Source organism: Dioscorea cayenensis, chromosome 6, assembly GCF_009730915.1.
Source record: "Dioscorea cayenensis subsp. rotundata cultivar TDr96_F1 chromosome 6, TDr96_F1_v2_PseudoChromosome.rev07_lg8_w22 25.fasta, whole genome shotgun sequence".
NCBI lineage: Eukaryota > Viridiplantae > Streptophyta > Magnoliopsida > Dioscoreales > Dioscoreaceae > Dioscorea > Dioscorea cayenensis.
The window spans coordinates 13,620,416-13,629,675 of NC_052476.1; the positions used below are offsets into that span (position 1 = coordinate 13,620,416).

A 9,260-nucleotide genomic window follows, 5' to 3' on the forward strand; every position below is an offset into this window, starting at 1 on the left:
AAATATTATTAAATATTAAAAAATACCCGTTTCTAATAGAAAGGGACTAGAAACGGATTTAAAAATTAATATATTATTTAAATATTATTAAATATTAAAAAATATCCGTTTCTAATAGAAACGGACTAGAAACGGATTTTAAAATTAATATATTATTTAAATATTATTAAATATTAAAAAATATCCGTTTCTAATCCGTTTCTAATAGAAAGGGACTAGAAACGGATTCTAAAATTAATATATTATTTAAATATTATTAAATATTAAAAAATATCAGTTTCTAATAGAAAGGGACTAGAAACGGATTTTAAAATTAATATGTTATTTAAATACATGAATCCTAATTTAATATAATAAAATTAGACCTATTTTGAAATAATCAAAATTCGCAGGGACGTTTTTAAAATTTTACCCTGGCTCCACCTTTACCACCTCTTTCTCCTCACGCTCGCCAATCCCTACATTCAATATCCCGGCCGCCGCCGCCTCTTCACCCTCCATTGCTCGCCGCCGGCGCCGGACCGTCGGCTCTCGCCGACTACCTCTGCTTCGTTGACTGTTAAAGGTAACCCTCATCCAACCTCCCACGAGATATACGCATTCTGATTTGTATTTCAGTGATCTCTTATCATCATCGATCCTCAAATCTAAATGCTTTGCATTTTGACCAAAATCTCACAGTATTCACAGTGTTTGATTAGTTCCTGAATTTATTGTTTTTGATCCACACTAGACCTTGCTGTAAATTTAGATGATAAGTTTGTTTTGCACTCTAATTTATTAGGGTTTATTTTTTATGTTTTTTTTTCATAATAAATGTGATCATTGTTCTGTTATGTTTCTCATGTAGTTTCATTGAATCTGAATAAATTGTTATTGTATGCTTGCTTCTTCACAGGATATACCCAAACATGAGTCCTGCTTTCACTTCAAAATTCTCCAAAGGTATGCACTTTGAGTGGGATATTGGATTATCATTGCTTGAAAAGTTTCTTTTTGTTGAAAGATTTTTGACTGTAATTGTCCTAAAGGTTTACTGTTTTCATAATTGTAAAACAGGTCTTTATAGTTTATAGTGTTTGTGTAAGTTCTGATATGAGTTCAATGAGTTCTTCACAACATGGTAATTTATTCAATTTAGTTGATCAATCTGTCAGCTGGTTTATTTTTAATTCAAAGCTAGATGTTACAAAACAAAGCATACCAATAGTTGAAGAATAGGAAAATAAAAATACACGATTAGCAGGCACTTGAATATTTAGACATTTGTTAGTATATAAGATGATGTATATTAGAAATAAATATTGGGGTTGGTAATAGGACCAAAGTCCGCAATTCATTTTGAAGATAGACAAATGACTACCATCTATATCAAGAATAAACCTAGATACAGATAAATGAAGATCTCAAGACTACATAAAAATAGAGATTGCTTTGGGATATTATAGATGGCACTGTACTAGTCAACAAAAAAATCTCAAAGATATGTATTTGCCTTTAATAAATTATGGTTTATTTATTTTATTAAAAAAATAATAATAATAATAAATAATCTAAATATATTTAAATAGTAACACTATGTCTAATCCAAATATTACAAATTATTATGGAATACATGGGCTAATCCAAAAACATAAATAATCCAAGATATTTTACTCTTGCTTCCATGGTTCATAATTTTTTTTAAAAAAATAAATTTTAATTTTAAGGATATTGGTTCAATTGCAGTTATGCATGTGACTCTGGTTCATTCCTTCTTTCACATTTCATGTGTCTACTTCTCTTGTTTTAATTAATGTCAATGTTAAGTGTATACTTTATTTTCATTTCATTGTCATCATAATTTTTTTTTTTGTATTCTTTTTAACAAATTAGTTATGCCCACTTAATTACCACCTCCCATGTCCTACATTTGCATGATATTGTTATAGTTCATGGATTTTTTTTTTTTAAATGAAAGTACTTGACAGTTGTTATAAAAGTTACCACCAAAATTAAAGTTTACAAAACCCAAATAATTATATATATATATATATTTATAGTTATATAGATATATAGGATTGACTGCTAATGTGTTTGTTACGGCCTGCTAGGTATTTTATTGATTAAAAAGACAGTAGGTCATATGTGATCATAAAACAATGTTCAGAATGGTAGGTTGTAATATAATTGACTTTGTGGTTGATTCCAACTTGTCATGGTAGTACTGGTATTTATCAGGCAACATGTTGCGCGTCATAATTTTCCCTCCCTTACTTGATAACTACCTTTCTCTGCAAGCCAATTTATTTAGTCTTTGATACTTTGTGATTCATTCATTATTGACAGTTTCTGCCTATGGGCTGAATCCAAGCCATGCATTTTGATTTCTTCACATGTCAAAAGAAAGGAGGACTTATTGGTGTGAAACAAAAAAGTACTTTGACAAGTCGGCCTTACAGGTAAGCATGTCCTTAGAAATTCTGTTTGTCATTTCTTCATTGTCATTGCTTCGCGGTTGTAGTGCTTATAATTAATGTTTCATCCTTTTTTTAAGTTGGTTGTTTGTCTATTTAGTTGAGAAATTTCGACTGTTATATGCCGTATATCATTTTGGTTGTCCATATTGGTTTTGCCTTGTTACAGTCCTATTTTAGTATTGTTCTTTCCTTTCATCAAAGTAGTAGACTCTGTAGAGCTTTTCTCTACTTGCAAATTTAGTTAGCAGGGAGAATAAAAAGTCAATAAGAGAAGAAATTGTTTTCTCAACTGTCTACAGGTCAGGATTATCATTTGTCTGTTTTCATATTATTTGGGTTTTGAATAGGATTAGTAAATGGAAGAAATTTAGTGTATCTTTTGTAACTATAAAAATAAAATTTTTTTTTATTTTTTATTTTTTTAATAATTATATATATATATATATTTATAGTTATATAGATATATAGGTTAGAGAATTGCGTCAAACTTTTAGTCAAGTCCAAGATCGTGAGGAGAGGCTTCAACGGAAACTTGACCAAGTCCAAGATCGTGAGGAGAGGCTTCAACAGACGCTTGGCCAAGTACAAGATAATAACAAGGAGCTTCAACAAAGTTTGCTTGAAATGAAAGAGGAGAGGGACCAATATCGTGCGGAGATGATGCGTCAAATGAAGGATATGATGATGAGTTTTGAGAGGAGGATTCTTCAGCAGTCGCAATTTACCACACAGGACTCACAACCAGTTACTGACGATCATGATGTTGACTTATAGTTGTATTTGTCGTATACTTATTATTTTGTGTTGAACATATATACTTAAATATTTCTTTTTGTATGAATTGATGAGTTTATCTTATTTGTTGGTGTTCTAGGTTAAAAATTTATGTAGCAGGTTTTTAAAAAAAATTAGGGATATAATTTTTATTTTATTTTATTGATTTAAATGTTAGAAATGGATTAGAAACGGATTTATTTGTTTGAATATTGTTTTTTAATTTTAAAAAAACTTTATGAACGGATTAGAAACAAAATAGCTATTGTTTCTAATAGGGGAACAAAAATAAAACAGAAAATATTTCGTTTGAAATCCGTTTCTATTTTTGTAACTTATAACGGATTAGCAACACATCTTATTCCGTTTTAATTTTTCAAAAATTAGAAATATAATGCTTTCCGTTTCCAATCCGTTTCTAAATTTTGAAACGGAATATTTTCCCGTTTCTATTTAAATTAGAAACAAGGGTATTCGAAACAGATAAATTCCGTTTCTAATCCGTTGCTAATTCACTTTAGCAATGGATTAGAAACGGAAAATACTGTTTCTAAACAGTAATTTTCTTATAGTGTATAAACGAAGAACTATTTGATAATTGCAAATGCATGCACTAGTCAGTGAACTAGTGACCTCTTAGAAGGGTGAACCCTAAATTAGACAAATTTATTTGTTTTAATCCTTTAAACCAATGTAAATTTAGGAGAATATGACATGTGCCTAACATATTAAATATCATTTCTTTCTAAGACGTGAAGAAAAAAAAAGTTTAATTTAAAATTCAAAACAATGTTTTTTATTTTTTATTTTTTTGTGTTTTTTGTTTTTAGAGACCATCATGAAAGAAAATCATTTATGAGTTTAAAATAATAATAAATAATTCATCATGTCCCCCTTGCAATATTTCAAACTGGCTGATCAATTTAATGCAGTTTTCTTATCTTATATTCTCAATAATTTGTATGTTTCAAGTTAGATATTATTTCAATGAATGAGATTTTCATGTACTTCTATTCAATATTGCAAAATAGAGTCTATCATTCTTTTTTCCCATATTTATTTATATTCATTTTCAATTCTCCACAACCTAATAAGAGGTAAATTTGTAACTTTTGTTACTAAATCTAATCATAAATAATAACTATGGTGAATTATTATTTTGGGGTCCAAACTTTAATTTGTATCAAAATGGATACCCATCTTGAATTCTATTTCATTGGTTGGTACCTGGGTAACTCCGGCCACATTTTAATGACATGGCGGCCTGGAAATTCTCGTCAGCAGAGAGAAACCAATCTTTTTTGCCGTGTGGTATTTCCATCTCAACTATTTTCCACGTCAACCCTTCCCTCACGTGACCCATAAACCCCTCATCGAGTCACAAGCAATGGTAAGCTGAGGGAGAAATAGAAGGAGAAGGCAATGGGATTGTTCTCTGGATTCTTCTCGCAGCCTTTTTAGCCAAGTATAAATGGCTCGCCGATGAGGGAGTACTACAAGGGCACACTCAATAGTTGAGGTAGAAGATCTTAGGTCGCAACCGCTCATCCCTTGAAGCCACCAATTGCAAGACGATGCAATGCCCTAGTTTTTTTTATTCAAATTTTTTTTTTTTTTGTGTGAATGATTTTATTGTATATAATAAACTAAGATATTAAATTGTGGCTCAATTGTAATTACTATTATTTATATGTGTATTTTATTAGTTGGAATGCACTGGTAGTTGTATTTGGTTCCATTTTTCCCCCACTGTATTCTCTGGATGAAATTAATGCATTTTGTTCCAGTACTTTCAATTACAAACATTTCAAATTTAATAACCATTGAAATTGGTGATTGAATCTTAAAACATGTTCATAGATCAAAATGAATCAATCTATTGAATTGAAAATAGTATTAATTGTGCAAATCAGTTAAAAATACATCTTTACAAAAGCATACAAAGGCAACATTGAATATGCAAGTTGTGAAGATGCAGCTGTACAAAATTTTAAAAAAACAAAATTTGTGCAAACTGCACCAGTTAGCAACATTGAGTATAATGTCCCAAACTAACAACAAGGTACTCAACTAACAAAAACAAAAGATTAAATAGATACACTATCATACAAAAAGGTACTCAACACTTTCCTTCTCTTGTCAACATCTCCTACTTTACTCCCTTGTTGTATATGTCAGATTAACCTATAAATGTTCCAACCCCTGGTGGCACACACTCTCCTTCTCTTGTCAGCATCTCCTGCTTTACTTCCTTATGTAGAATCCTTGTGTTTCTTTTGTGCCACTTTTGATGTAGTCACATTTGTGTTAGCCCTTGGTTTTTTTTTTGTCTACATTGAATTCATTTCCAGCCTCCTCAAATGAGTTCTTGTTGAAGGTTGTTTTTCATGTTCTGCATCTTCCTTTCCATATCTGGTTACTTTTTCCCTACCCATTGTACTCAGTTTTGGAATCCTTGATTGAGTTCCTTCTGAGGGTTGTTCCACATTCTATGTCTGTAAAGTTTCTGTAATTACCTGCAGTGTTAAACTAAACAACATTAAAATTCATATTCATGAAAAATCAATTGTAGGGCTTCTGTAACACAAGAATTGCAATGGAAATCAACTAATTGACCCTTCTTTAGTTTAAGAACTATTTCATCTATTAAACCCTAAGTGAATTAATTTGACAAGCACTTAATTTTACTACCATCGACTATTTCAGCAATTAATTGAGCCATGAATCAATTAAAACAACTAGGAATTAATCCATGATGCAATTACTTCAAAAAGTCTGAGTGAATTAATTTGACAAGCACTTAATTTTACCACCATTGACATTTAAAACAACCACGAATTAATTCAGAAAGCCATTACATAATCATACACTTAATTTTACAATTGTTGTCTATTTCAACAAGAATATAAGCCATGAATCAATTAAAACAACTCGAAATTAATCTAGGATGTAATTAATTAAACAAACATTGACTTGTGTTAGAGGATCTTGTGAGCCTTGAGTGGTTGTGTGGTCTACCAAAGATGTTGTGTCATGGACTATTTTAACAGTAATTTCAATGTCCTGCAATGCCAAGGGTGACAAATTAAATCAGATAGTATAGTAATGCATAATAAAATTAAATCAACATTTATTTTCAATAGCTACTGACCTGTGATAAAGGATCTGCATGCGATGTTGTAGAGGTTGTGGCACCAACATCTATTGTAATACCTTGACTTGTCCTAGAATGCATTTGTCCACTTGATAATTTTTGTTCACTTGAGCACATTGCTTAATAATTAAATTAGACAATAGAATTGAGTGAACAAATGTGTTTAACATGAACAACTCACTCACCTGAGCTCCATGGTACCTTTGTTGTGTCCTAGTGTGCCACAAATGCTGCATTTCATCTTGACTCCCTTCTTACTGACTTTCCCATTGTTGAAGCCAATGTCTTTACCAATATCTTTCCTCCTTAGCAATGTTTTCCTACCCCTTCTTTTGTTTACTGGTTCAGGTGGGATGATAGGTAGATGGTCACTCCTAGGCCATGAATCCCTATCATGTATTGGGTATAGTATGTAGCTATATGTTTCCATGCGTGTGCTAACCTTGTAACATCTGTCCAAGTAACTTTTAGGCTTCTATTTATTATAATGTAGCACAAATACTTAATGGAAGCATGGTACCCCACTCAACTGACCATTTCCTACAGGAACAATTGCACTGTTTTTATCAACTACAAACTGGTCTTCAAGACCCACTACTTGATACTTATCACCCCCTGACCAGGCTGTGTTATAAAACCAACTAAGTTTTTTAAATTTTTCAAGTTTCTTCAGTATTCTAGGACAATTCATGTTGTTACTTTTTGCATTGCATCCCTCCACTTTTGAATTCTTTTCATCAATTGTGTCATAATCAACTCATTCATTGTGATGACACCTTGGATACTGCTATTAAAACATTCACATAAATTGTTTAAGAGAATGTCACACTTAAAATGACTTTAGAAATGTGACTTACTCCAGTGCTTAGGTTCTATTTTTTTTTCATTTAGTCATAGGCTCCTACAAACGTTCCCTTCAAAATTTCCATTTCTTTCTCAAATGCAGCACGGTAAGAAGCCCTAGCACAAGCCCATAGTTGGTCCTTAAAAGCTTTGCCCCTAAATGTCTTACTAAAGTTTGCGTGAATGTGCCTCACACTATACATATGTTCACTAAATGGAAATATCTTTGCAATTGCAAGCATTAAACCCTAATTGAGTCAAAATGACCATCATCACCAACTAGAACCAAGTAAAAAATAGGGTAGGAAAAAAATTAGCAAACCAAAATGAGGAATTGAATGAATGATAAGAAACAAAATATCATTTGCATACAGCTGAACCCAAATGGCAAGCAGTATTATGCAAACATTTAGCCCTAATTACAATAATTAAACCCTAGTTGCATGCATTTAACCCTGATTACAAGAAATAAAACCTAATTGCATGCATTCCACCCTAATTGCAAGAATTAAGCACAAATGCACTTAAATTGCATCAATGAAATTTTCAGTAACCTTATATCTAACATGAATGCCCACTGTTTGCTGTCATTTATCCTTAGATCTTTCAGCCAACACCTGGAGAAAAATGAGTACATAAGAAAAAAATTAATTTTAATATGGATGAATAAATAATTGATAAACAACATTAACTTCATCACCTTCAAGAACCACTTCCAGCTATCCTTGTTCTTCTTCTTTACCATAGCCCAACAAATGGGATAGATGCAATCATTTGCATATATCCCAGCAACACAGAGTAGTTGGCCTCCATACAGCCCTTTCAAAAAGCATCCATCCATAGAAATGAGATGCTTGCAACCTTCTACACAGCATTTCATTAATATTTAGGCAAACATATAGAAAACATAGTAAAAAAAAGGGTGTCTACAACCTACTAAAAAACATTACAGCTCACAATGACTGTGGAACCAGGATGGGTCTTCAATAGTTCTAGTCAATAGTCATGCAACCTTTTCACCTGGGAATCCTCATCACCATCAATGAGTCTTTCTCCCATAAAGGATCCCAAAAAGAAGATTAAAACAATGAGTGTAAATTAGATTGAGTATTACAATCCAAAAAGATGATGACAGTAGAACATAGAAAAAAAAAAATTACAGTGAGTTATAGGTACCTTTGCGCAATACACTTTGCCCTATGGGCTTTAAGTTTGCTGATATCAATTTCCTGGTTTGTCTTTAAAGCTTGAATGATCCCAGCAATTTTCCACGATGGATCTGCCCTAAACTATTCTAAATAATTCCTTGATATCTATTGTGCATTGATATGCCTATTGACATGGTTTCTTGTACACTCATACTCCAAATTCTCAGTCTTAATCTGTATTATGCTCTTATCCTTCACCATAGGAAAGGCCCATAAGTAGAAGGTGCAGCCCTTTCTACATTATGCCTTGCATTTTTTTTGTTATTATTTTTGAAGTTCATCACATATCGATTTTTAATCCCATAGTTTCTAACAGCCTCTCTAAACTGTTTAAAACTCTTGAATTTTATTCCTATTTGAAAATATGGGTCCTTCATGTTCACCTCCTCATTGAATTCAACATATTTAGGCTTGGCAGACACCAACTCATACTCATCTATTGAAAAGCATGATTGTAGTTCCTCAGATCAAGCATAATCTATCTCCACATCACCATCACTTCCTACTCCTATAGCTTCTCCTTCTACTTCTACCTCTGCCATTTGTCTTGTACCATTTTTCCCATCTTCCACATTTGTGTCACCATTAAAACTTTAATCTGAGTCATGAAACTCATTCTCCTCATCCACTATTTTTCCCCCTTGACCTTGCCCTCCTCCTCTCCCCAACACTAAAATGTCTTCTAGATAAGCATCCTCCACAATTCCATGTTCTTCCACATTTGTCACTAATGGAACCCTACATATTTGTTCTAGCTCTACACCATCACCATTGTTACCTCCATGATTGTTTGTATCAACATAACTAATACTAGAAAGCTTA

The 9,260-nt window shown here is 32.1% G+C and overlaps 1 long non-coding RNA gene across 1 annotated transcript; it reads left to right on the plus strand.

Moving 5' to 3' along the window:
• The first annotated feature begins 412 nt into the window (after positions 1-412).
• Positions 413-3,300, plus strand: LOC120263505. The gene is made up of 4 exons (XR_005537104.1): positions 413-565; positions 899-945; positions 2,329-2,441; positions 2,912-3,300. It is a non-coding gene; the product is annotated as an uncharacterized LOC120263505 (long non-coding RNA).
• Positions 3,301-9,260: the final 5,960 nt, after the last annotated feature.